The sequence below is a fragment of the Rhinopithecus bieti genome, unplaced genomic scaffold (genome assembly GCF_001698545.2).
Source record: "Rhinopithecus bieti isolate Rb0 unplaced genomic scaffold, ASM169854v2 scaffold_1673, whole genome shotgun sequence".
Taxonomy (NCBI): domain Eukaryota; kingdom Metazoa; phylum Chordata; class Mammalia; order Primates; family Cercopithecidae; genus Rhinopithecus; species Rhinopithecus bieti.
In genome coordinates, this window is record NW_016804690.1 from 6,134,477 (window position 1) to 6,161,880 (window position 27,404).

Consider the following 27,404-nt stretch of genomic DNA (forward strand, 5'->3'; position numbering starts at 1 on the left):
TTTTTTTTTTTTTTTTTTTGCAATTTGACAGAGGAATATCATACTTCCCTAAAAGAAAAGTGAATTTTAAATATTTAAAAGATGTGTGGTTAAAACAGAATACTTTTACTGAATTAACAGGGAAATTCAGTAAATTTCTTGAATTTACTGGGAAAGTTTTAATTTTAAATTCAATAAAATTAGCCTTTTATCTTTTTTAGTGAATATTATTTTGTAAGCCTTGAATCTGGCATTCTTCAAACCTGGCATCCGACATCCCCTGGATTTGCAAAAGAGCAGCTAGTCTGTAGACAGGCCGGTTTCTACCCTTACCCAAGCTACTAAAAGCTCCTCAATCGGTGAAAATATCAACTTCTTATGGAGATGAATTTAGTTTGGAAAATTCTCTTTTAGTCATAGCAGTAGTATTAAATCATCTAAACTGTTTCTAATTTATATTTAATCTTTAGGATTTAAGGCATTCATTTACCATCAGAAGGATTTAACTAATTCCTCTATCTGTCCTTTACCCATTACGTGGCTTCATGACCTCTTCAAAAGCACATTGACTTCACAAGTCCAGAACCAATCAGAACCACCAACAATGCTGGGTTCAAAATGCAATAGACACTAGAAATCGTTCCTGGAATAAATGAGGCATGGAGAAAAATTTAATAGGTTTGCTTCTTTGAATGTCTTCTGTGATAGCTTTTCAGACGAAACAATAGTCCCTAAAGCTTTTATTGTAAACTAGGGTCTCTCAATCTCTGCACTATCCGCATTTTAGTCCAGATAATTCTTTGTTGTAGGGGACTGCCTTCTATACAATAGAATGTTTTGCAACGTCCGTGGCTTGTACCCACTAGATGCCAGACACATCCAATGCCCTGAAGCGATGACAGCAATAAATGTTTCTAGATGTTGGCAATTATCTCCTGGGGGAACAAAATTTGTCCCTATTTGAGAACCAGTGGTCTCAACAGTTTGGATGATAGTAGTGTCTAGAAATCAGGAGAGAACTGGGACAATATTCCTAATCATACTGATAGGATTTTTGCCCATGGAATTATGTAATCTTTCTATAGTTACTTCGTTCAATTGATTAGAAATGAGAATAAGGTTAAGGCATTCTCCTTAAAATAACCTCAGCACTCTATTAAATACATCTGATGCATTATTGCATTTAATCCTTGCCATAACTTTATGTACCCAACTTGCAAGATGAAGGAGAGATTTGACAATAAAATGTCTACCAAAGATCCAAAGGCAATCCACACATGTAACACCAGTTCTTCTGAAGTAAAGTAGATGCTCTTGATCACTTCATTACCCTTTTAAAAGCCTATTAGACAGACTCTATTGCAGTCACAGACTACTCCTAATTCTAGATGCAATTCCTGGTCATAAGGGACCCTGATTAAGAGTATGGATGACTCAGCGTCAATGCATTCCCATTACAGGAAAAACATTTCAAGGGCTGTGATTTACTGAAGGTGAGTCATTAGAGTCATAAAAAAAGAACAAAATCTGTATTTTACAGTGACACAAAATGAATGTCTACAATTACTCCATCTCAGATGACACTCCAGTTTATGGAGGGAGCCTATCAGAAGAGTAACACTGGAAGAGAATGGTAGGATAACAGCGGGACTTTCTCCAGCAAAAGGTGAAACAGAATCAAAAGGAAAGGGAGTGCTGTCACCTTCACATTTGACACTCATAGGCTGTGCTAAAGAAAACATTTCTGGAATATTTTTAACCTTATTAAGGAAAGTGGACCCTGCTGGGTCACATGGACAAGCTTCCAATCCAATAAGAGTCAGAAATGCAAAAGAAAAATACCCTGGGAAAGTTTTCTCCTGCTTATATGTAACAGAGACTATAGTGCATTCCCCTGTCCAGCCTATAATTAAGATGAAAGGCATGTGCCCCTCCAATTTGCCATCCAGTGGCATGGTTAACATTCCATCCTGGCTGCAGTGGCCTGATTCGTCTAATGCAACACATTTTTTCAGGAAAGAAAAAAAAAAGTAAAACACACATTTTACTCTTAAGTGTTTCATAGGATGAGCTATTTCAGTTTCAACTATTTTTAACTATGTTAAAGGAAAACATTTTTGAATTGACCATTTCTTACAAGAACACAAATATAAGGCTGCCTGTCTTCAAAGTCTAGCTGTCTTGTTTGCTTAAGATGCTGCCTGTTTTGTTGCTGCCATTGCCTGTGACAGGTCAGGCTAAAAAGGTTTGGACAGTGTGGTATGTGCCCAGAAGGCCAGATATTTTCCTCAGCCTCTTGGGGTATCAAAACTTGGCCAAAAACCTTTGAGAAGAAGGCTGTTTGTGAAAACTCTAATACTTTTGAATTCCACCCAGACTGAAAAAGGCATGAGAACAGTCTTTTTTCATAGAAAAGCCTCTTTTCCTACCTCTCCTTAAGCCCTTATAGCCCAAGCAGTCAAAGAATAATAAAGCATATCTGGACTGTGAGCTCAATCTTGATCTACATAAACACATATAGAATGTTTTCAAAAATTTATATAAATTCTACACAATTATATATATGCATTCATAATTTATATATCTCTGGAATTTATACAGATACATATATTCATACATATATAAATATCTGAATTCTGCTTTTGATCTTCTAGAAAGATTATTAGTGAATTGTCACTTATTATGTAACATTTTTAATAGATTTCATTTCACTTACAGAGCGATATTATTTGAAATATAATTATACTATAATTCCTCACATTATAGTGATATGGAATGAAAGCACACACTCATAGACCATTTTGTGTCTATAGAAGTCACCTTTTGGAAGGTTCAGAAACTATGAGTCTGACCAAATTAAGTCATTTCCTCAGTAGCCACATTTTATCACCCCAAGGAGAATTCACATCAATGAATAAATGAATCATTTCATGTCTTCCCAGCTGAAAAATTCAGACCCAAGTTTTAAAGTTTGGACTCTCATAGAAGGTGTGGAATAAGTAGATGAATCTGCTTCATGCATGTTAACATCATTTTCACTAATTGCAGGCCCAGTAAGACATCCTGCAGATGTGTCCAATCCTGCACCTAAACTTAGTATTTAGGACCTTTTTACCAAACTCCTATTTTTTTTCAGGTCAATATGCAAGTTTCCTAGCACAATATATGAGTTTCCTAGCACTACTCAGTTAGCTAGTCATTCAGCTACATTTTAGCCTCTCTTTAAAAGTTCTCTCCTGCCAGCACTGGATCACCCCACTCAGCTCACCCCTGAATGAGTCATGAGGCTTTTGATCACTCACATCGTCTAAGGTTCTGCAAAGCCTGTGATTCTGTGGTCCTGCTCAAAGACCACCAAACAGAATTACTCTGCCATGAGTTGCTAAGAGTTCCCAGACCCAATTCTTCCAAAGATGTATCCAGTGGCTGTTCATTAATCAGTATTCTTACTGCTCAATCCTACCTCTCTATAATTCTGACTGGTGAAATATAAAACAGGAAGAGAGAAAGAAGGATTTATTTCACATCAAGATATGTTTTATAAATGCAACATATTATTCCCAAAATGACTACAGTCCTGATACAGGTGAGGTCCGCTTTTATAAAGTTAATTATTTGAGAAATAAGGGAGTATAAAAGAAAATATGAGAAAGTTATCCATTCCTTTTAGTGATCAGTAAACTAGAATAGTTATTTGTCATGGCAGTTACTAAGCATGAGCCATTGCTGAAGAAAGGAAAGAAGTTATACCTTGCGTAATGTTTAACGTTAGTCAGGGTTAGTACTGGGACAATAGAGGGGCTCAGGCTAACACAATAAACAATAAGCAACAAGGAGACTTGTTCTGAAATCCAGTAAATCCCTTCTGCACATGGTGTGTACTACTACTACTGGCTCTAGCACAAACTACTGGAAGATAATTCTTTTTTGTTCGCTTCTAAAGTATGCAAAGCTGTTAACTTAATAAGAGGCGGCTGATGTTCTCACTGGCTCATGTAGATAAGATTCAAACTCAAAAAGATTCCTATTAATATGAATGGTGTCTATGCTGGTTTAATTCCAGCATAGCAAACTGCTTTTATGCAACTGGACTGGGGTGGCCTGTCTTAGAATTCTTACCCCCAATCCCCTTGGAGCGTACAGCCACCCAACCACAGTAAAAGTACAATTGCAACAGGAATGAGAAGATGATCAATGATCAAAGAGAGGACTTCCTAATGGTTCAGAGAACAGACCTTCCTCTAAGTATTCCATCAGCGGCCAAACCCTCCTCTTGGCAGGAATGTTAGAGAGGACACTAGAACAATTGATCGTGCCTGTATGAGATAAACTTTAAGATTTCTTTCAACCTTGTAATGTTATGAAATGGCCTTATTCCAAATGACCGTTCAACTTTAGGAGAAAATTACGGTCTCTGAATTAATTCAAAAGAAAGTTCCAAAATTGTGCCAGGCACAGCTGGATGTTATTAAAAAAATAAAGAGTGGAATCTGTCTTGAAATGTCATTTGACCAACTCATCATTATCATCATCATCATTACATCATTGTTAGCACCACAACTATAAAAGTGAAGGGTCTGAGATTTTCCTCCCTTTTCCATGTGTTTCTCTGAAATTTATTTTCTGCAATCTACCTGCTTAATATTAGAATTTATTTTCACTGTTGAAATAAAAATTAACCAGACTGAAGCAGTTGATAGCATTTAGAGATGTTGAGTTTTGGAGCAGGAAATCCAGAAAAAACAAACAGCAAAAAAATCCAAACAAAGATAATTAAAAGCTGATTTTCCTCAGTAGAAAATGCCATTGACTTTTATTCTGATGCTGGAAACACACAAGACAAATTTTTCCACACTGTATACCATTGTACTTGGAATATTGTCTTAAGAAAAGAGACATTGGAGAGCTGGCAGAACAAAGAAATGAAAATACAAATAGGAACCACCTCTGGAATGTGACTATTGTGAAAATTAGAGGGCATTCTTTGCTGTATATTGTTTATACTTGTTGCTGTTTATTGTCTCACTGGAATACAAGGATGACAACCCAGTTATCACAGTTTTGTGCCTAGCAGTGTATACAACTCTTAGCACAGAGCAAGTGTATTGCAGGTAAGATGTGCTTCTTGAAGAGCAAAGAGACATTGGTGTTTGTCCTCAGAATGGCTGAATATATTTTGAAACAGGCAAGATTTTTGATGAAACTAGAGATTTTTTAAAAAGGGGGGATAAATGAGGTTGCCAAAAGAGGTATAAAAAAGCAAGAAGTTCAAGCAACCAAAGGAGTTCTAAGAACAAGATGAATTTTAAATAGATCATTCCAACCTGGGACAAGACCCATCAGAGCTGGCAGTTAGTAATTTGGGGGAGGGGAGAGACATGGGGGTGGAGTTGGGGTGGAGGATGAAATTTACCCAGGGCATGCCAAGATGAGGTTACTACCAGATATCTGTCCACAGAAGCTCAGTGCCAGGAAAAAGAATGCCTGTCAGAGTCTGGGAACCAGGAGAAAGGCACAGATCCTGGAAAGTAGGTCATACCATGACTCAGGCTAGAGGGGCTGAGCAGGAGATCAGTCATGGAATGAGCAAAGGTGGGTGACCAGAAAGTCAGGAATGAAACATGGTGTTGGTGGACCTGCACGAGCAAAATCAGGACCTCACTCTCCACCTGCCACCAGTGCTCAGTGCTGCTGTTTCTCCACCAGCCAGAGCCTGAGCAGACCCTCAGTTGAATGCATTTTGTATGATTTCACCAAATAGACATATGACCAAAATTATCTGAAATGTTTCATATGCTGTGTTCATTATTCATTGAACAAATAAGCATTGAGTTCCCACTATGTGCTATGTGCTGGGTGCTGAGACCAAAAACAGGAGTAAATCCTGGCTTTGATCCACTTAGTAATGCCTGTACATGTAAATCAGTCTGCAAGCAGCAACCTATGGAGAAAATTGTGTTGTAAATATTTTTAAAGGTTGCTTTTCTTAGTTGCTCAAGAACTAGTCAAATAATTTAAGAGATGAATTTGGCAGTGAATTTAGCAGCTTAGAAGTAGCAGAACTCAATAAAATGCAAAACATCACATGATCTATAGAAACCAGGGGATGAAAAGCAGTCGGAGCAAAATCATTCCTCCATTACTTGGAAGGGAAAAAAAGAATGAAAGAAACCCAGCCTTCGCTGGTAGAAACTGGAAAGTGATATCTTCTTTACTGAGTCATTTACATAAGGGATAGATGAAGCTAGAAGCTGCTTGTGTTTTGTTATTATCAATCCATAATGACAGACTTTAGTCAAGTGAAAATTTTTTTTTAAAGCATCATTTAGAGCTAAGCAGAGGATTAAGTACCATCATTATTGGTTCATATATGATTCTGAAGGCAAAACAAGGTAGTGGTCAGGAACACAGACTTGGGAGAGAGGCTGCCTGGATGTACATCCTCATTTCATCTGTTCACTAGTTTTGGAACCTGAGCAAGTGCCTTTAATTCTTTATAACTTTCTCATCCACAAAAGGTGAATTGTAACAGACTCCACCTCTCATAACTGTTGGAAGGATTAAATAGATTAATGTATGTAATGTGCTTAGGATACTCTTTGTCATGTGTTTAGTACTTCAAAGTGTAGCTATTACTGTGTATTGGGTACCCTATGAGCTGGGAACTAAGTACCCTAGGAGCATAACTATGAACAAGGAAGACACAGTCTTTGTCAAGAAGCTCACATTCTAGTGGAGACACAATTGCACCCTATGATAATTGATAGGAGGTATGGGCAGGGATAGAGGAGAGCAGAAGAGTGTACATAATTCTCTAGGGAAGTCAGGGAAGATCTCTGAGGGGGTTACGTGTACCTTGAAACTGAAGGATGAGAAGACAACAGTGAGAACAGGGGAAGGTGGAGTGTTTGGTTCAAAGGAATGAGCTTGGTGGGTTCTGAGAGATGATGGAAGGTTGAGAGTGACTGGTGTACATGAGCAAAGGGAAGACAGGGCTGTGCTGCCAAGATCCTCCCAGAGCTGGGAGACACATTTGCACTAAGGAAGTCTGACTGCCACCTTCTAAACTCAGGGCTACCCCTTGTCTAGAAACCTTCTGGAATATTTCCCTTGGCCCACATGCTTGTTCTCTTCCAAGGAGACAAGTCTACACACAGCAGCAAGAAAGACTTTTAAAAATGCAAATCACTCCTATTTAAAACCCTCCAGTGGCTTCCCATCTCACTGAAAAAAAAAAAAAAATGCAAACTCCTTCCCACGGTCTTTAAGGCACTACAGGATCTGGTCATTGCTTACCTCTCCTAAATCTTCCCTCACAATCTTCCCCTCATTTATTAAAGCTCAGCCACATTCTGTTGCCTGCAAAGTGAATGCTCATGTCAGGTCTATTATACTTTGCTGTACCTGCTGCCTGAAATATAATTCTCCTAGATATTGTGCATGGCTTGCACTTTCTCATTAATGTCTATGGTTAAGTGTAATCACCTAACCACTGAGCCCCAAGTGACCACCCACCCCTACTGCTCAGTCACTCTCTACACTGTACCTTGATAATTTTCCCTTCATTGAACTTACAACTAACTGAGACAATCTTGTTTAATTAATTATTTTTGGCCAGAAAACCCCTATTAGAATGTAAGCTCCAAGAGAGTTAGTGCTTTATATGTCATATTGACTGCTATACCTCCATTGTATTAGGGAACATGACATAGCAGCATATTTAATGCATATGCTAAACATCAAATGAAGGACACTGACGCAGCCCAGTTCTAGTTGCATGACTTCAACAAGTCATTTAACATCTTACAAGCTTGCTTTCTTCCATGTAAAACAGGAAAAACTGTAACTTTTCTCTCCAGCATAATGTATCAAATGTCATGCAGATTCAGTAAGATTATATGGGCTAAAGTGATTTCTAAACTACAAAGCACTATGTAACTATTTGAAAACTGCAAACTATGCTCAGAAAACACTGTTACTTAATGTTACAGTATAAATGTTGCATTATAAATTGGGAAACATGACTGATATTAGGATGAATAGAATTAAGATAAATGGGAAAGCAGGGAATTTATATTCTTTTGGCCTATATTTTAATAAGAACAGTACGGGTGACTGGTTTATTGAACTGTGTGAACTCACTATGAAATAATTTTGCTTTTCTGCAACTGGTGGGTTTAGCTCTGCTTTGTTGAATCACAACACTCTGACTTGACTTCCTTAACTCTTCATGTTTTGCTTATATTGGTTGGAGAACCCAGGAATATCAGTAAATTGGGGTGACATATGGGGAGGGACAAGAGCAGTTCTATCATTCCTAATAAGTCATGAGAGTTTATAGGGAGAAAATATATAACTCCCATTATTTTTACCTTCTGACAATGTGAGTGCTCCCATCTCCCACTGTCTTCAACACTGGAACTTAAGCCACAATCCCCAGAAAACAAGGGATTCAATTTCACTTATTGAGTGCTTTCTGCATGCCAGACACCATAACAAATAATTTATATGTTATATTATTTAGTTTTCACCTATCTGGGAGGTAGGTAGTATTGCTCAAGTTCATGCCATTTATAAGTTGTAGAGTTAGAGTCATTTTATATAAAAGAATTTATTTTTATTGAAATTGTGAGATATATGAGTAAATTACAATAACATGAAACAGATTGCATTATAGCATTGAAGATTCCTATGCAAACATCCCTAAAGCAAATATGTCTAGATATCCTCAAACTACCCATTTAAATCTAGTGCTATGAAAATAACCAAAATTATCATCTAATTATGATTTACCTAAGCTGTAGACACATGGTCCCTGATGCTTAGAAAGGATTTCAGGAGCTGTTCCAATTAGTACATCAATGACTCATCATGTTCTTCACTGAACCACTTTGATGAGAAATATACTAATTATTAATATAAAAACATAACAACAGTTCCTAGTCTTAGAAGCCCATCATCTTATAGAGGATTTAAAACATAAGGTTATAAACATGATCTATTAAAAACATAAATCAAGATGTGCATCTGGTAATAAAAAACTGACAGTTTAGGCCAATGTTTATTATTAAAAGATAGTTTTACTGGGTTAAAAAAAAATCTATGTTAGAGGTTATTTTATGCCAGCACATTTGAAGATATTCTTTTACGATATTCCTGATTCTGTAGTTGCTACCCAGACATCTCCTATAAGACTCTTATGTTCCCTTTGTGCACAGCTGACATTCCTCTCTACCTGTTTTAACATTTTCTTTTAATTGATTCCTGGTCAAGATGGTCAAATAGAAACAACTCTGGCCTGCAGTTCCCAGCAAGACCAACGCAGAAGGTGAGTGTTTTCTGCATTTCCAACTGAGGTACATGGTTCATCTCATTGGGACTGGTTAGACAATGGGTGCAGCCCACGGAGGGTGAGCAGAAGCAGGGTGGGCATCGCCTCACCAAGGAAGTGCAAGGGGTCAGGGAACTCCCTCCCCTAGCCAAGGGAAACCTTGTGGGACTGTGCCATAAGGGACCGTGCCGTCTAGTCCAGATACTATGCTTTGCCCATGGTCATTGCAACACACGGACCAGGAGATTCCCTCTGGTGCCTACACCACAAAGGCCCTGAGTTTCCAGCACAATACTGGGTGGCCATTTGGGCAGACACCGAACTAGCTGCAGGAGTTTTTTTTTCATACCCCAGTGTGGCACCTGGAATGCCAGCAAGACAGAACCGTTCACTCCCCTGGAAAGGAGGCTGAAGCCAGGGAGCCAAGTGGTCTTGCTCAGTGGATCCCACCCTCCACAGAGCTCCGCAAGCTAAGATTCACTGGCTTGAAATTCTCACTGCCAGCACAGCAGTCTGAAGTCGACCTGGGATGCTTGAGCTTGATGGGGGAAGTAGCGTCACCATTACTGAGGCTTGAGTGGGTGGTTTTCCCCTCACAGTATAAACAAAGCTGCCAGGAAGTTTGGGCTGGGCAGAGCCCACTGTAGCACCACAAAGCAGCTGTAGCCAGACTGCCTCTCTAGATTCCTCCTCTCTGGGCAGGGTATCTCTGAAAGAAAGGCAGCAACCCCAGTCAGGGGCTTACAGATAAAACTCCCATCTCCCTGGGTCCAAGCACCTAGGGAAGGGGTGACTGTGGGCTCAGCTTCAGCAGACTTAAATGCCTGCCAGCTCTGAAGAGAGCAGTGGATCTCTCAGTACAGCACTCGAGCTCTGCTAAGGGACAGACTGCCTCCTCAAGTGGTCCCTGACACCTGTGCTTCCTGATGAGGAGACATCTCCCAGCAGGGAGTCAGCAGATACCTTATTCAGGAGAGCTCTGGCTGGCATCTGGCAGGTGCCCCTCTGGGACGAAGCTTCCAGAAGAAGGAGCAGGCAGCAATCTTTGCTGTTCTGCAGCCTCCACTGGTGATACCCAGGCAAACAGGTTCTAGAGTGCACCCCCCAACAAATTCCAGCAGACCTGCAGAATAGGGACTTGACTGTTAGAAGGAAAACTCACAAACAGAAAGCAATACCATCAGCATCAACAAAAAAGACAACCATGCCAAAACCCCATCCAAAGGTCCCAACAGCAAAAACCAAGGGTAGATAAATCCATGAAGATGAGGAAAAAACGGCACAAAAGGCTGAAAGTTTCAAAAACCAGAATACCTCTTCTTCTCCAAAGGATCACAGCTCCTCACCAGCAAGGGAACAAAACTGGAGGGAGAATGAGTTTGACAAATTGACAGAAGTAGCTTCAGAAGGTGGGTAATAATAAACTCCTCTGAGCTAAAAGGGCATGTTCTAACCCAATGCAAGGAAGCTAAGAGACTTGATAAAAGGTTAGAGGAATTGCTAATGAGAATAATCAGTTTAGAGAAGAACATAAATGAGCTGATGGAGCTGAAAAACACAGTATGAGGACTTTGTGAAGCATATACAAGTATCAATAGTCAAATCGATCAACTGAAAGAAAGGATATCAGAGATTGAAGATCAACTTAATGAAATAAAGCATGAAAGCAAGATTAGGTAAAAAAGAATGAAAAGGAATAAACAAAGCTTCCAAGAAATATGAGACTATGAGAAAAGACCAAACCTACGTTTGATTGGAGTACCAGAAGGAGATGGGGAAAATGGAAACAAGCTGGAAAACGTACTTCAGGATATTGTCCAGGAGAACTTCCCCAACCTAACAAGGCAGGCCAACATGCAAATTCAGAAAATACAGAGAACACCACAAAGACACTCCTCAAGAAGAGCAACCCCAAGACATAATCATCAGATTCACCAAGGTTGAAATAAAGGAAAAAACATTCAGGGAAGCCAAGGAGTAATGTCAGGTTACCCACAAAAGGAAACTTATCAGACTAACAGCAGATCTCTCTGCAGAAACCTTACAAGCCACAAGAGAATGGGAACCAAAATTCAACATTCTTAAAGAAAAGAATTTCAGCATATAATTTCATATCTAGCCAAACTAAGCTTCATAAGTGAAGGAGAAATAAAATTCTTTACAGACAAGCAAATGCTGAGGGATTTTGTCACCACCAGGCCTGCCTTACAAGAGCTCCTGCAGGAAGCAGTAAGTATGGAAAGGAAAAACCAGTACCAGCCACTGCAAAAACAACCCAAAATGTAAAGACCATTCACACTATGAAGAAACTGCATCAACTAACGGGTAAAGTTACTAGCTAGCATCATAATGCCAGATTCAAATTCACACATAACAATATTAACCTTAAATGTAAGTGGGCTAAATGCTCCCGTTAAAAGTCACAGACTGGCAAATTGGATAGAGTCGAGACCCATCAGTGTGCTGTATTCAGGAGACACATCTCATGTCCAAAGACATACATAGGTTCAAAATAAAGGGATTAAGGAAGATTTACCAATCAAATGGAAAGAAAAAAAAAAAACAAAAAAAAACAGCATGGGCTGCAATCCTAGTCTCACTTTAAACCAACAAAGATAAAAAAACACAAAGAAGGGCATTACATGACTGTAAAGGGATCAATGCAACAAGAAGAGCTAGCTATCCTAAATATATATGCACACAACACAGGAGCATCCAGATTCATAAAGCAAGTTCTTAGAGACCTACAAAGAGACTCAGACTACTATACAATAATAATGGGAGATTTTAATACCCCCACTGTCAATATTAGACAGATCAATGAGACAGAAAATTAACAAGGATACTCAGGATGTGAACTCAGCTCTGGACCAAGGGGACCTAATAGACATGTACAGAACTCTCTACCCCCAATCAGCAGAATATACATTCTTCTCAACACCACATAACACTTATTCTAAAATCAATCACATAATTGGAAGTAAAACACTCCTCAGCAAGTGCAGAAGAACAAAAATCATAACAAACAGTCTCTCAGACCACAGTGCAAACAAATTAGAACTCAGGATTAATAAACTCACTCAAAACCACACAACCACACGGAAACTGAACAACCTGCTCCTGGATGACTACTAGGTAAATAACAAAATTAGGGCAGAAATAAATAAGTTATTTGAAACCAATGAGAACAAAGACACAATGTACCAGAAGCTCTGGGACATAGCTAGAGCAGTGTTTAGAGGGAAATATATAGCACTAAATGCCCACAAGACAAATCAGCAAAGATCTAAAATCGACACCCTAACACCACAACTGAAAGAACTAGAGAGGCAAGAGCAAACAAATTCAAAAGCTAGCAGAGGACAAGACATAACTAAGATTAGAGCAGAACTGAAGGAGATAGAGACATGAAAAATGCTGCAAAAAAATCGATGAATCCGGGAGCTGGTTTTGTGCAAAGATTAAAAAATAGATACAATACTAGCTACACTAATAAAGAAGGAAGGAGAGAAGAATCAAATAGACACAATAACAAAATGATAAAAGGCAGATCACCACTGATCCCACAGAAATACAAACTACCATCAGAGAATACTATAAACAACTCTATGTGAATAAACTAGAAAGTCTAAAATAAATGGATAAATTTCTGGATACATACACCCTCCCAAGACTAACCAGGAACAAGTCAAATCCCTGAAGAGACCAATAACAAGCTCTGAAATTGAGGCAGTTTTTAATAGCCTACTAACCAAAAAAAAAAGCCCAGGACGAGACAGGTTCACAGTCAAATTCTACCAGAGGTACAAAGAGGAGCTGGTATCATTCCTTCTGAAACTATTCCAAACAAGAGAAAAAGAGGGACCCCTCCCTAACTCATTTTATGAGGCCAGCATCATCAAGATACCAAAATCAGGAAGTGACACAACAAAGAAAGAAAATTTCAAGCCAATATCCCTGATGAACATTGATGCAAAAATCCTCAATAAAATACTGCAAACTGAAACCAGCAGCATATCAAAAATCTTATCCACCATGATCAAGTCAGCTTCATTCCTGGGATGCAAGTCTGGTTGAACATATGCAGATCTATAAACGCCATCCATTACATAAACAAAACCAATGACAAGAACCACGTGATTATCTCAATAGATGCAGAAAAGGCCTTCAATAAAATTCAACATCCCTTCATACTAAAAAACACTAAATAAACTAGGTATTGATGGAACATATACTTAATGTTGGAAGTATTGATGGAACATAATACGTAGTTTATTATCTCAAAATAATAAGAGCTATTTATAACAAATCAACATCCAATATCATACTGAATGGGCAAAAGCTGGAAGCATTACCTTTGAAAATCAGCACAAGACAAGGATGACCTCTCTTACCACTCCTATTCAACATAGTTTTGGAAGTTATGGCCAGGGCAATCAGTCAAGAGAAAAAAATAAAGGTATTCAAATAGGAAGAGAGGAAGTCAAATTATCTCTGTTTGCAGATGACATGATTGTATATTTAGAAAACTCCATCATCTCACCCCAAAACTCCTTAAGCTGATAAGCAACTTCAGCAAAGTCTCAGGATACAAAATCCATGTGCAAAATCACAAGCATTCCTATACACCAATAATAGACAGATAGCCAAATCATGAGCAAACTCCCATTCACAATTGCTACAAAGAGAATAAAATACCTAGGAACACAACTTACAAGGAATGTGAAGGCCCTCTTCAAAGAGAACTACAAAGCACTGCTCAAGGAAATAAGAGAGGATACAAACAAATGGAAAAACATTCCATGCTCATGGATACAAAGAATTAATATTGTGAAAATGGCCATATTGCCCAAAGCAATTTATAGATTTAATGCTATTCCCATCAAGCTATCATTGACTTCCTTCACAGAATTAGAAAAAACTACTTTAAATTTCATATGGAACCAAAAAAGAGCCTGTATAGCCAAGACAATCCTAAACAAAAAGAAAAAAGCTGGAGGCATCACGCTACCTGATTTCAAACTATACTACAAGGCTACAGTAACCAATACAGCATGACACTGGTACCAAAACAGATATATAGACCAAGGAAACAGAACAGAGGCCTCAAAAATAACACCACACATCTACAACCACCTGATCTTTGATAAACCTGACAAAACAAGCAATGGGGAAAGGATTCCCTGTTTAATAAATAGTGCTGGGAAAACTGGCTAGCGATATGCAGAAAACTGAAACTGGACCCCTTCCTTACACCTTATACAAAAATCAACTCAAGATGGATTAAAGATTTAAATGTAAGACCTAAAACCATAAAAACCATAGAATAAAACCTAGACAATACCATTCAGGTCATAGGCATGGGCAATGACTTCATGACAAAAATGCAAAAAATAACTGCAACAAAAGCCAAATATGACAAATGGGATCTAAGTAAACTAAAGAGCTTCTGCACAGCAAAGGAAACTATCATCAGAGTGAACAGTCAACCTACAGAATGGGAGAAAATTTTTACAATCAATCCATCTGACAAAGGAATCTACAAGGAACTTAAACAAATTTACAAGAAAGAAACAAACAACCCCATCAAAAAGTGGGCAAAGGATATGAACAGACCCTTCTCAAAAGAAGACATTTATGCAGCCAACAAACATATGAAAAAAAGCTTATCATCACTGGTCATTAAAGAAATGCAAATCAAAACCACAGTGAGATACCATATCATGCCAGTTAGAATGGCAATCATTAAAAAGTCAGGAAGCAACAGATGCTGGAGAGGATGTGGAGAATTAGTAATGCTTTTACACTGTTAGTGGGAGTGTAAATTAGTTCAACCATTGTGGGAGACAGTGTGGCGATTCCTCAAGGATCTAGAACTAGAAATACCATTTGACCCAGCAATCTCATTACTGGGTATATACCCAAAGGATTATAAATCATTCTACTGTAAAGACACATGCACATGTACGTTTATCACAGCACTATTCACAATAGCAAAGACTTGGAACCAACCCAAACGCCCATCAGTGTTAGACTGGATAAAGAAAATGTGGCATATATACACCATGGAATACTATGCAATCATAAAAAAGAATGAGTTTTACCTTTTGCAGGGACACAAATTAAGCTGGAAACCATCATTCTCGGCAAGCTAACACTGGAACAGAAAACCAAACACTGCATGTTCTCACTCATAAGTGGGAGTTGAACAATGAGAACATATGGGCACAGGGAGGGGAACATCACACACTGGGGCCTGTCAGGGGTTGGTGGGGCAAGGTGAGGGCTAGCATTAGGAGAAATACCTAACGTAGATGACGGGTTGATGGGTGCAGCAAACCACCATGGCACATGTATAGCTATGTAAGAAACCTATACATTCCGCACATGTATCCCAGAGCTTAAAGTATAATAATAATAATAAAATTCTTTTCATCTTTGGTACTCTGCAATTTCATCACAGTGTCTCTATTCTTGAATTTCTTTCTACTTATACTGTTTGCTATAAATTGGGGTTATTTTGTCTGAAAATTAATGTTTTAATCAAGTCAGGAAAATTATGTCATTGTTTCTCCTTTGTTCTCCCCTTCTGAGACAAATGAGATCTGTTAGATGTTCTCATTCTAGTCTTCATACCTTGAATGTTTCTTATGCTTTCATCTGTGCATCGCCATAATTCTGAATAATTTTTTTCACATCTCTTGTCCAATTTACTTACTCTTCTATTCTGCTGGCCTACTTAACCCATCCATGAAGTTTTCAACTATGTCAATATTTTTCATTTCTTAAAAATTATATAGTAGCATGCCTGCTTTCTAGTCCCCTCTTGTTGCTGAGAGTTTTCTTTCTGTCATTCAACAAAATTCTACACTGCCTTACTCACTCTCCAGTGTCCACATACCTTATTCCTCTTGGTCGCAGGACAAGAACCCGGAACTCACCAAACTGTGGTAGCAAAAGAGCTCCTGCTTGCTGAGCTGCAGAGAGTGGGAGTAAAAGCTGTAACATTCCCTCACACTTGTGAACCAATAGGAGAAAACCTGCCTCAGGGTGCCGCTTACCCCGACTCACTGAACTACAGGAGCAAACAGGGGCACTACTAGAAAACAATACTTTATTTTTTTTTATAATGAAATTTCTTATATTAATTATAAATATGAATTTATTATAATATATTTATTATGCAAGGTTCCCTTGCATTCATGTTATCTGAGAGTAAGGATTTGACAAACTGATCAATTCAAACTTTCCATAATTGCCTTGGGCATTACTACCCCCCAGCTCCCAATACACACACACACACACACACACACACACACACACACACACTGAAGCAATGGTCCTTCCCATGTCAGCAGCAGCAGCCTCAAGCCTTCACTGTATTTGTACATAGTGGCCTTTTGTTTCAAAGATATAAGGTGGGAGAGGTAGAGAAGCAAGTCCTTGGGCCCAGAAAGGTAAACATTACAAGTGCAGGTATTTACAGGTGTGGGCTTCACGGGCTTGGAATGTAATCGCACAGGGCACCTACTCAGAAGGACCCTTAGCTTGGGCTTTAATGTTCTGTGGTTGCCATTTTGAAATTGTTCTAAATAACAATTTTATCTTTGAGTCTGTGTTTTCTTTTAGTTTTCTTTTTTTTTTTCTTTTCTTTTTTTTTTTTTTTTTTTTTGAGACAGAGTCTGGCTCTGTCTCCCAGGCTGGAGTGCAGTGGCGCATTCTCAGCTCACTGAAAGCTCCACCTCCCGGCTAATTTTATTTTATTTTTATTTTTTTGGTATTTTTTAGTAGAGACAGGATTTCACCGTGTTAGCCAGGATGGTCTTGATCTCCTGACTTCGTGATCCGCCCGCCTCGTCCTCCCAAAGTGTTGGGATTACAAGTGTGAGCCACCACGCCCGGCCCGAGTCTGTGTTTTCTAAGTGACAATGGAACATGCCCTGACGGCTTGGAGTCTTCTCAGGTTGGGTCTGTCTCCTGCAGTCTCCCTAGGAATATTTTAAGCCACCCACTCCCCTAACACTCTGGGCCAACCCAGCTTTCCCTCAACCCTGCCTTGTGACCACACTTGGCTTGGGAAGGGTGTGGGTGTAGGACTGGGAAGGGAGGGTGCAGTCATGCTTGCCTGCCCAGAGGTAGCCACCCCTGCGATAGACTACAACCAGGCAGAGACCGTTTCAACAGTCCTTGTGGGGCTGCCAATCTGCCTTGAGTGTGGGGAGTGGCAACTCCCCAGAGAAAGAGAAAGGCGGAGCTCAACTTCTTCAGATCCCGCCCCTGGCCTGGGTTCTGCACATGCGTTCAGCCTGAGCTGGTAGAAGGGGAAACCCAGTGGCTGTCAGGTCCAGTAAGTGTGTGAGAGACTCATGGAGGTCAGAATCTCCCAGACAGAAGTGTGGGGCTGTACTCCCAACTCCAGTCTCCCTACCAAGCACTCCCTCACCTGGCTCCATGCCCTTGGGGGGAATCCTCTCTTCCTTCTTCTGTTTTTTTCTGGGTCTGGCTTGTGTTTGTCTCTTTTGGCCAGCTCCAGGAGTTGAGCCACAAAATGTAGATGGTGTAATTTCAGTGAGTTTGCATGCAAGTTAAACGCTCTGATGTTTGTATTTGAAACTGGTGTTGCACAATATAAAGAACAATAAGATTCATGCTAGTAATTTTAAATTTCCTTACTTAGAACAGCATTAAACAACAGATAAAAACAGCATGAAAAAAGAAAAGACCCTGGAAGAAGGAAAAACATTTCATATGTTTATTTCATAGCATTTCGTCTGCTTTTTGTAAAAGGAACATTTGTATTTTGCTCTGAGCTATCCAGATTATGTAGCCCACCTTGGTTATGTATCACACAGTTCTAGTACTGAACTCTGAATTCCAAGTGATGGAAGTAGTCGTGTGTTTTTATGTATTTACTTTTTTGTGTGATATTCAGGAAGGTTGTCTGAAACACAGGGCCCGGGCCAGGGGCTCCTCTTTCCCAGGTCCAAGCACAGAACTGAAAAAAGCCCCTAAACACAAACCAGCTCTGATTCCTGAGCCACAGCGAAAATCAGTAATTTATTCCAGTGCTGAAGGAGAATCTGACTGTGTTGATCATATTATGAGAGAGTAGAAACATGCACAAAGCAAGACAAAATGAGAATTGTAATTTTTAAATTTTTCTTCTGACTTAGAGGAGTAAGTGAACTCCATTGTAGAAAACCTTATTTGTCTGCATTTGACATTGGTAGGATTTTTGAACCAATATGTATATATAAACACAGCCACTAAAGTTTTATTACATTGAGGTTTTTTGCTTCTTTTATGATTTTATTTTGAGATTAGTAAGATTGGTACTTCTCAAAAGATGTATATAATGTCTCTATTCATATTCTCCATGGAATAGCATAGTGACTTTTATTAAACTCAGAATTTAATATGAATTCATTGAGTTTATTTAAAGTTTACTTACTTTGGTGATTGGAATAATAATACACTTCAATTCTGAAAAGTTTTTAATTTTAGAACAACTTGCCTCTTACTAGATGAACTCAAATATTTCTAAATAATTGAAATTGTATATGTCACAAACAATTATGAATTTTATTTTTATCTCAACCTCATACCACCCCTCCCCACCTCCCAAAAAAGTCTCCAAAAAAAAAAAAAAAAAAATCACAAGTGGAAAAACAGCCCATATAAGAAAGCAATTGAGTCTTCGAGTTACAAGACTCCATGGGTAATTATTAAGCCCTGGAAATTAAATTCAACTCCCCTCACTCTAAAAGTGTCTCTGACACTTTTTAACTGGCATTGCTGCAGTCAAATAACAGTTAAATAATAAGACATATTGTTGATTCAGTTTTTATAATATGGTATTGTTCTTTCCTTAACTTCTTCATTAATATGGGGGGGAAAAAGCCTTCTACCACTTCCTTTCATTGCTTGAAATCATATTCTCACACTTCCCCACATATGTTTCAGCCACCTTGGCCCTCAGGATTCCCTTTGAGTTTACCATTTTAGGACTCTGGGAGATGTGTGAAAGGTCCAGGCCCTACCCTTCTGCTCATCTACTCCAATTCCAAACAGCATGGACAAAGAGGCTCCTTTCTAGAATGGTAACTTGGCAACACTTTATTTCAAAATACTCTTATCCCTGGGTAGATACAGAACTATGCCCTACCTTCAACCATCATTTTAATGCCCTGCCCAGTAGAGCAGTGCTTTACTAGTTCAGACTCAAGTTCCTACTCTGTCTTGCATCAGCCATTGTTGTCAGAGAAACTTCACTTCCCCCTTGTATTCCCATCAGAGAAATAATGGAAGGCGTTTTGCTGCTTGGCCATTTGCACTCCAACTTTTCACAAGTTCTTAAGGGAAATAGGAGCAAATGATGGATGACATATTAAAGGAGACGGATGATGAGTAAATGAGAATGTCAGCTAGATTTTCATACTCTACAGGGTATGGTAAATGTAGTGTTTTGTTTGCATTTTTTAAAAACAGCGTATCCATCTGTTGAGGCTCAGAAATTGATGCATGAGCTTCCAGGCACCATGCTGATGTTTCTGAGGTCAGGTTGATGAAATTGAATGGAACTTCAGATTTAGTGTTAAGAGCCATGAGGGCCAAGCTTGCACTCTTTAAATCTGTCACATTTAGCAAGTATCAGCAGGAAAATGAACTTTCCATTGTCTCGTTGAGACAATTAACTTGTTTTCATTGTCCCAGAGTACTTTCCTCCCTCCATCCAGCCAAACCCTATCTACATTTTAGTCTCTTCCCCCCAGAAAACCTCCCCAGAACACTGCAGCCCAGAGAAATCTTCCCCTCTTCTAAACTTCCATCATTTGTTTTCTACAATACTTAATAGAAATTAATCTTCAGTGCTTTGTTTCAATTCTTATATTATTATTATTATCTTATATTCTTATTATTATCATTTAGGTTGCTTGATACTTTTAACTGTTTAACTTTTAACATATTTGTGAGTTGCCTCCTCAATCAAAGTATTAGTTCCTCAAAGGAATTTAAGAGCTCTACCACAGTACTTCAATAACTTATCCTTTGTCATATTAATGTATTTTATATTTATTTGTTTATTTCTAACTCTCCTTACTAGAATGTAATCTCTAAAAAGGCAATAACTTTGTATTTATTTATCTCTGTAACTTTAGAAGCATGTCCAGCAAGTATGTGAGAGACTCATGGAGGGCAGAGCCTCCCAGACAGTAGTGTGGGGCTGTACTCCCAGCTCCAATCTCCCTGCCAAGCACTAGTGCCTAGCAAATTATAAGTGCTCAATAGATGTGTTGGATAAATGAATGAATAAATGAGTGAATAACTAACTTGTGTCTTCCTCTTGAATTTAAACCATAACATTTTTAGCATTTGCCTTAACAAAGCTAACATAAAGCAAAACCTACATGGAGGTTAAAAGTTCAGTGTTTGTAGTCATAAAGGTGTGGATTCAAATCCTCTTCGTTGTTTACTTCATTTTCTAGCTATCTGATATTTGTCAAACCACTAAACTTCTCTGCCTCAGACTCATCTCCTTTCAAATGAGGATAACAACATCTGCTTCATAAAGTTGATGTATTAAATAAGATATGGTTAATAAAATTCTTGACATGTAATAAGTGCTTAGCAGTTCATTGTACAAACCTGTATTGACTACTTACAATGCTGAGGGCACAGTGGTAGGAAAAAATATAGTGTTCAATTAATGCTGCTATGTATTGTATGTGGCTACTCACTGGCAACAAGTGTCTTCCTGAACATTCTTATTCAGATGGGGCATTCAAACATGGGTCCATAATTTTATGCTAGAATCAGCAGAGAGACCAGAAGTAGCAGAGATGCATTTCCTGGCATCAATTGGATGAACTGAGAAACCAGGGGTGGTAAGTAGAGGTTACAATATGCCCGTGTACCCAAGCAGATCAAGTGTTAGAACCAATAAATATGGGTAATGAATATATTAAAGGAAAGTGTCAGGAAAAGCAGGGGTCCAAATACAGGACAAAAAGTAAAGACCAGGAGATAAGAATATGAATATTAGCCCAGGTTGACAATGTGGCCCCCTCCATAGGTGACTCTTGTGTAGACAGAACTTCCTTATCAGATGCAATTGAAATTTCTCAATTTAAAAAAATCAGCTAAAGTGACAAATCTGTAAAAATTACATATATATACATATGTTGAAATTTTATTTTCCCTAAAACATGGATGTACCCATCTTTGAAGTAGGACCAAGGTCTTTCATTTGCATACAGATCTGTTATGGTCTATTGCCCTGATTATCCTTTCTTGTATAAACCACACACCACATTCATAATGTAGGGGCTATAATTTTGAGTTTCAAATTCTTCAAAGTGAACCAAGAATTTAAGGCAATTACAAAATAACACGAGTATAAAATGTTTTAAGATTTTAAAATTTCTTTTCCAAGCTTTGTTTCACCCACACCAACTGGATAGACATATTTTAGCCCCCAGACGTCATCAAGTCTTTTGGAAACATTCCATTCATATTTCACAGAACAATTCTCTATCTTTGTGCACTATATTGACTGTTGCGTGACAGCAGTAGGGTAGAAATGTGGGGTGGGGTGTGTACCAGAAGATAGTCGACTGTGAACATTCAGCATAGTATGGCATGAGCCATTATGCTTTCCAGAGGAGAAATGGTGTCAGTTTATGTAACAAGTTGGTTAAATGGAGGCCTATTAACAAGCCTTCTATTCTACCTGGTGACATGTAATTTGGCTGTACTCTAACTCAAGTTGGCAGTCCTTTTGAATAAAAATAAATAAATAGCCAACAAACAAAACAAACAAAAACATATTGCTGATATTTCCATCATTCCTGCTCTCACCATTTTAATGTGCTACAAATATTTAAAGAATATCAACTTTAAGAGGAGCCAATTATCACCTGCCCCAGATGTACCTGGATATCTTGGCTCAACCCTATCTGAGACTGAAAGACCAGGGTGAAGACTGGAATTAGATGAACCACAGAGGTAACATCTTTATTCCAGGTTTAAGCCTTAACCTATTTATTCTGAAAAAGGAAATAGCCTCAGGAGAGCTGTGTGAAGCAGATCATGAATAATGGCTGATAGGAGGAGATGTAGACAGAAGTAAGCAATTGTGACTGGAGTCACATTCTGACTGGTAGCTTTGATTGAATTTTTGTGAGTCTGTTGTGCATTTATTCTTTTTTTTTTTTTTTTTTTTTTTGAGACGGAGTCTCGCTCTGTCGCCAGGCTGGAGTGCAGTGGGGCCGCGATCTCAGCTCATTGCAAGCTCCGCCTCCGTGTTTACGCATTCTCTCGCCTCAGGCCTCCCGAGTAGCTGGCTACAGGCGCCCGCATCTCGCCCGGCTAATTTTTTTTTTTTTTTTTTTTGTATTTTTTTTTTTTTTAGTAGAGATTGGTTTCACCGTGTTAGCCAGGGATGGTCTCGATGTCTGACCTCGTGATCCGCCCGTCTCGGCCTCCCAAAGTGCTGGGATTACAGGCTTGAGCCATCGCGCCCGGCCGCATTTTATTCTTGAGAGTTTCAGTGCTTGCTGCTTGCTTGGAAATAACACAGTGGGCAAGTCATGCAAAACAAACACAAGTTTAGTGGATATCATAATTATTCAAAACTGTTTTGGTTACCTCTTTACACTGATAGAAAAAAATAAATTCAAAGTTAGGAGAAAATGTCTTTTCATTGATAACTCTCTCAACATCCTTGAAAATAGTTGAATTGATGACACCCTCTCCTTGGGACCATCAATTTCTCTCACCAAGAGTAATGCCAGTGAAATTTGCTAAGCATTTGCATTGCTACATTCACCAATAAATTTCAACTGTCTAACCAATCAGGTGATAAGTGTAGATGAAACAAAATGAAAATTCACAAAATTGACAAATTTTGGCAAGTCTTTCATATTGAATTAAAACATCTTGGCTTATCCTAAAACCATAAATAGGGGATTATTTCCATTGTTTTGGGAGCTGTGCCTTGGTATTCAGCATCAGAGGGTTCAAGATTTATTTTTCTAGATGAGATATATTCTAGAGAAATTGGTAGGCATACAAAAAATGAGAGGTAACTATTCAAAAGTTCTTACAAACTTAAGAAAACTTCATTGTTCTGTTGCCTTGTAACAAACAGTCATCAGAACCATGTTTTGCCCTATTCAATCCATCAATAACTCACCTCTGTGAACAACGCACTTTCACAAACCAACCAACTGATGCCGGTACCTCCCTTCTGAAAGTCAGACAATCAAGGACAGACTACAGACTCACTCTAGTAAACATACCTCTGAGCTCTAACAAACCAATACCGATCTCACCCAAGTAAACATGCTCTGGAGGTGATGTCAATTTACTTGGGTCTCTGGAAGTCCACCAAACTATGAACTATATTTCCCAAAAACTCTATGTGAGATCAGCAGTCCACTGAATGGTATCTTATCTTGTGGTCTAATGATAACACAAGAATAATAACAACTAATAACCACTTTTAAACACAGTATTATTTCACTCGATGATGACAACAACCATGTGCAGTGGATATTATTCCCTTAGAAAGGGAGTAAAAAATAAAACATATATTGAGCAACAACGTATTGGGCATCTATTCATTTCTAGCCACCATATGTAGCATTTATCCTTTTTTTCATTTAAACCTCACCATTTTTTATGAAATAGATATAATCTGCTTATCTTACAGTTACATATGAAGGTCAAAAAGATTAGAGGCAGGACTGAAGCCCACACCTTCTAATGGCAGAGTCACAATCCTCTCTAGCAGAGTAATGGTGATGAAGACTTAATCAGCACACAAGGCAAATGGGAGCTGGAAGTTTGTGCTTATGTGTTCCTCTGGGTTTTCTCACATAAATTCTAGCTAAGAAGCTCAAGCTAAATTTAATCCATACCCCAAAATAATTAATTTGCTTTTCCTACATTTCTGAAATTGAAAATAATGTTCCAAAATCTTATATTAGGCTCCAATACTCTTGCAGTCAGAAAAAAATTTAAATAACCTTGGTGGAGAGCACTAGAAAAAAAGCACTTGCTTTTGCATTTTTTCTTAATTAGGCTAGGCTTCCCAACAGTGAATTTCTAAGGAGAACATCTTCTATGGTATTGAAAGTAGCAATGTATCTTTCATTTTTAAATTTTCAAGTCTGATTTAACTGACATTTTTTGGTCAACTTTCATTTTAGAATCAAGAGGTACACATGCAAGTTTGTTACAAAGGTATATTACGTGATGATGAGGTTTGAGTTTGAGTGAAATCGTCACCTAGGTAGTGAACCTAGTACCCATAAGCAGTTTTTCAGCCCTTGGCCTGCTCCTTCTCTCTCCCCTCCATTGTCTATTGTTCCCATCTTTATGTCCATGTATACCCAGTGCTTTTCTCCCACTTATAAGTGAGAATGTACAGTATTTGGTTTTCTGTTTCTGCTTTAGTTCACTTAGGATGATAGCCTCCAAATGCATCCATGTTGCTGCAAAGGACATGATCTCATTCATTTTATGACTGTATAGTATTCCATGGCATATATATACCACATTTTCTTTATCCAGTCCATCGTTGATGGACACCTGGGTTGATTCCATGTTTTTGCTATTGTGAATAGTGTTGTGACGAACATGATGAACATACAGGCGCATATGTCCTTTTGGTAGAACATTTTCCTTTGGGTACATACCTAGTAATCAGATTGCTGGGTTGAATAGTAGTTCAAGTCTTAGCTCTTTGAGAAATCTTCAAACTGCTCTCCACAGTGACTGGACTAATTTACATTCCCACAACAATGTATAAATGTTCCCTTTTCTCTGCAGCCTTGCCAGCATCTGTTATTTTTTTGACATTTTAGCAAAAGCCATTCTGACTCATGTGAGGTGGTATCTCATTGTGGTTTTGATTTGCATTTCTCTGATGATCTGTGATAATGAGTGTTTGTTCATATGTTTATTGGCTGCTTGTATGTCTTTCTTTGAGAAATATCTGTTCATGTCCTCCCAGTTTTTGATGGAATTATTTATTTTTTGCTTGTTGACTTGTTTAAGTTCCTTATAAATTCTGGGTATTAGACCTTTGTTGATTAAAATTTTAATATTTTAATTTGAAAATGACAAATATAGGCCGGGCGCGGTGCCTCANTATGTTTATTGGCTGCTTGTATGTCTTTCTTTGAGAAATATCTGTTCATGTCCTCCCAGTTTTTGATGGAATTATTTATTTTTTGCTTGTTGACTTGTTTAAGTTCCTTATAAATTCTGGGTATTAGACCTTTGTTGATTAAAATTTTTAATATTTTAATTTGAAAATGACAAATATAGGCCGGGCGCGGTGCCTCAAGCCTGTAATCCCAGCACTTTGGGAGGCCGAGACGGGCGGATCACGAGGTCAGGAGATCGAGACCATCCTGGCTAACACGGTGAAACCCCGTCTCTACTAAAAAATACAAAAAAAAACTAGCCGGGCGAGGTGGCGGGCGCCTGTAGTCCCAGCTACTCGGGAGGCTGAGGCAGGAGAATGGCGTAAACCCGGGAGGCGGAGCTTGCAGTGAGCTGAGATCCGGCCACTGCACTCCAGCCCCGGCGACAGAACGAGACTCTGCCTCAAAAAAAAAAAAAAAAAAAAAAAAAAAAAAAAAACAAAAAAAAAAAAAAAAAAAAAAAAAGATGACAAATACATACAAAAATAGAATAAATAATAAAGCTCATGCGCCCACCACCCAGATTCAGTAATTATTAACTCTTGGTCTTATTTCAACTACAACCCACCTACTTCCCTGCACCTGGATTATTTCGAAGTAAATCTAAGCATCATATTATTTTATATGTAAATAGCTCAGCATGTTTCTCTAAAAACTAATGCCTCTTTTCAAACATATCCATAAAAATATTATCACTTCTTAAATTATGAATAATAATTCTGTACATCATTAAATATTCAATCACTGCTTAATAGCAATGCCAATACTACAGATGCAGGATTTTTTGCTCCTTAGCTCAGCTAAAATCTGGGTTCTTGTCTCATGACCAGGAAAAATTAGGCATGCAGGCACATGGGAATATGAGGAGAGCAGATTTTATTAAAAAGAAAGCTCTCAGCTAAAAAAAAAAGGGTCCCACCAACAGGCTCTGACCTCACAGATTGAATACCAGGGCACCCCAGGTGAGTTGAAGCTCAGCTCCTGCCCCTGCATGAGTCATGAATTCCTGGTGGCTCCACTCCATTCTTCCAGTGTTCATGAGGGCCCTTACTCTGAGCCCCTCCACATTGATTTATTTCCCTTACTCTGCATGTGTTAGGGACAGAATTTTTCACTGTGGGCATCTTTAGGCAAACCTGTGCACAATGACCTAGGCGGCATTTGGCTGTCTCCTGTCTCTGTCACTACCACTACAAAATACATGATATAAAAAGCTGGGAGTTGGGGCCAAGTGGCCAAATAGAAGCAGCGCCGTTCAGAGGCTCCCACACAAAAAACACCATGACAAGCGTGTGAATCCGGGTTCTCCCATCAGAATTAACTGGAAGGCTGGCATCATCCACAGAGAGAAGGAAGAGCAGTGTGGTATGGCCACCCACCTGAGAGCCACAGGGAAAGGGGAACCACCTCCCTTTAGCCACGGGAGGCAGTGAATGAGTGTGCTACTCAGCCAGGGAAACTGTGCTTTTTCCATGGGACTGTGCAACTCACAGATTGGAAGATCCCACTTGTGAACTCATGCAACTGGGGCCAAACATCCCAACCCCAGAAAGTACAGATTCTTACAGCCTCTCAGCTGGAATCTGCTTAAGCCTACTGAACTCCTGGGGGAAGGGGTGACCAAGCCGTTTGAGCTCCTTCTGGGAGGGGAAGCAGCCAGCACCGGGATTCCCAACTGCCTAACATGCTAAGCTCCTGGAGCAGGGAAGGGCAGAACCCATTTCTATAGCTCCAGGCTATGCTTTTCCCCTGCTGGAGCCAGGAATGTTGGATGACTTGGTCCCAGGTCTTATCCCCACAGTCCAACACACTGGCTATGGCAGTCTGCAGCCAGAGTGCCTCTTCAGGTCTAACCCTGACCCATCCTTCCTCAGTGGGCA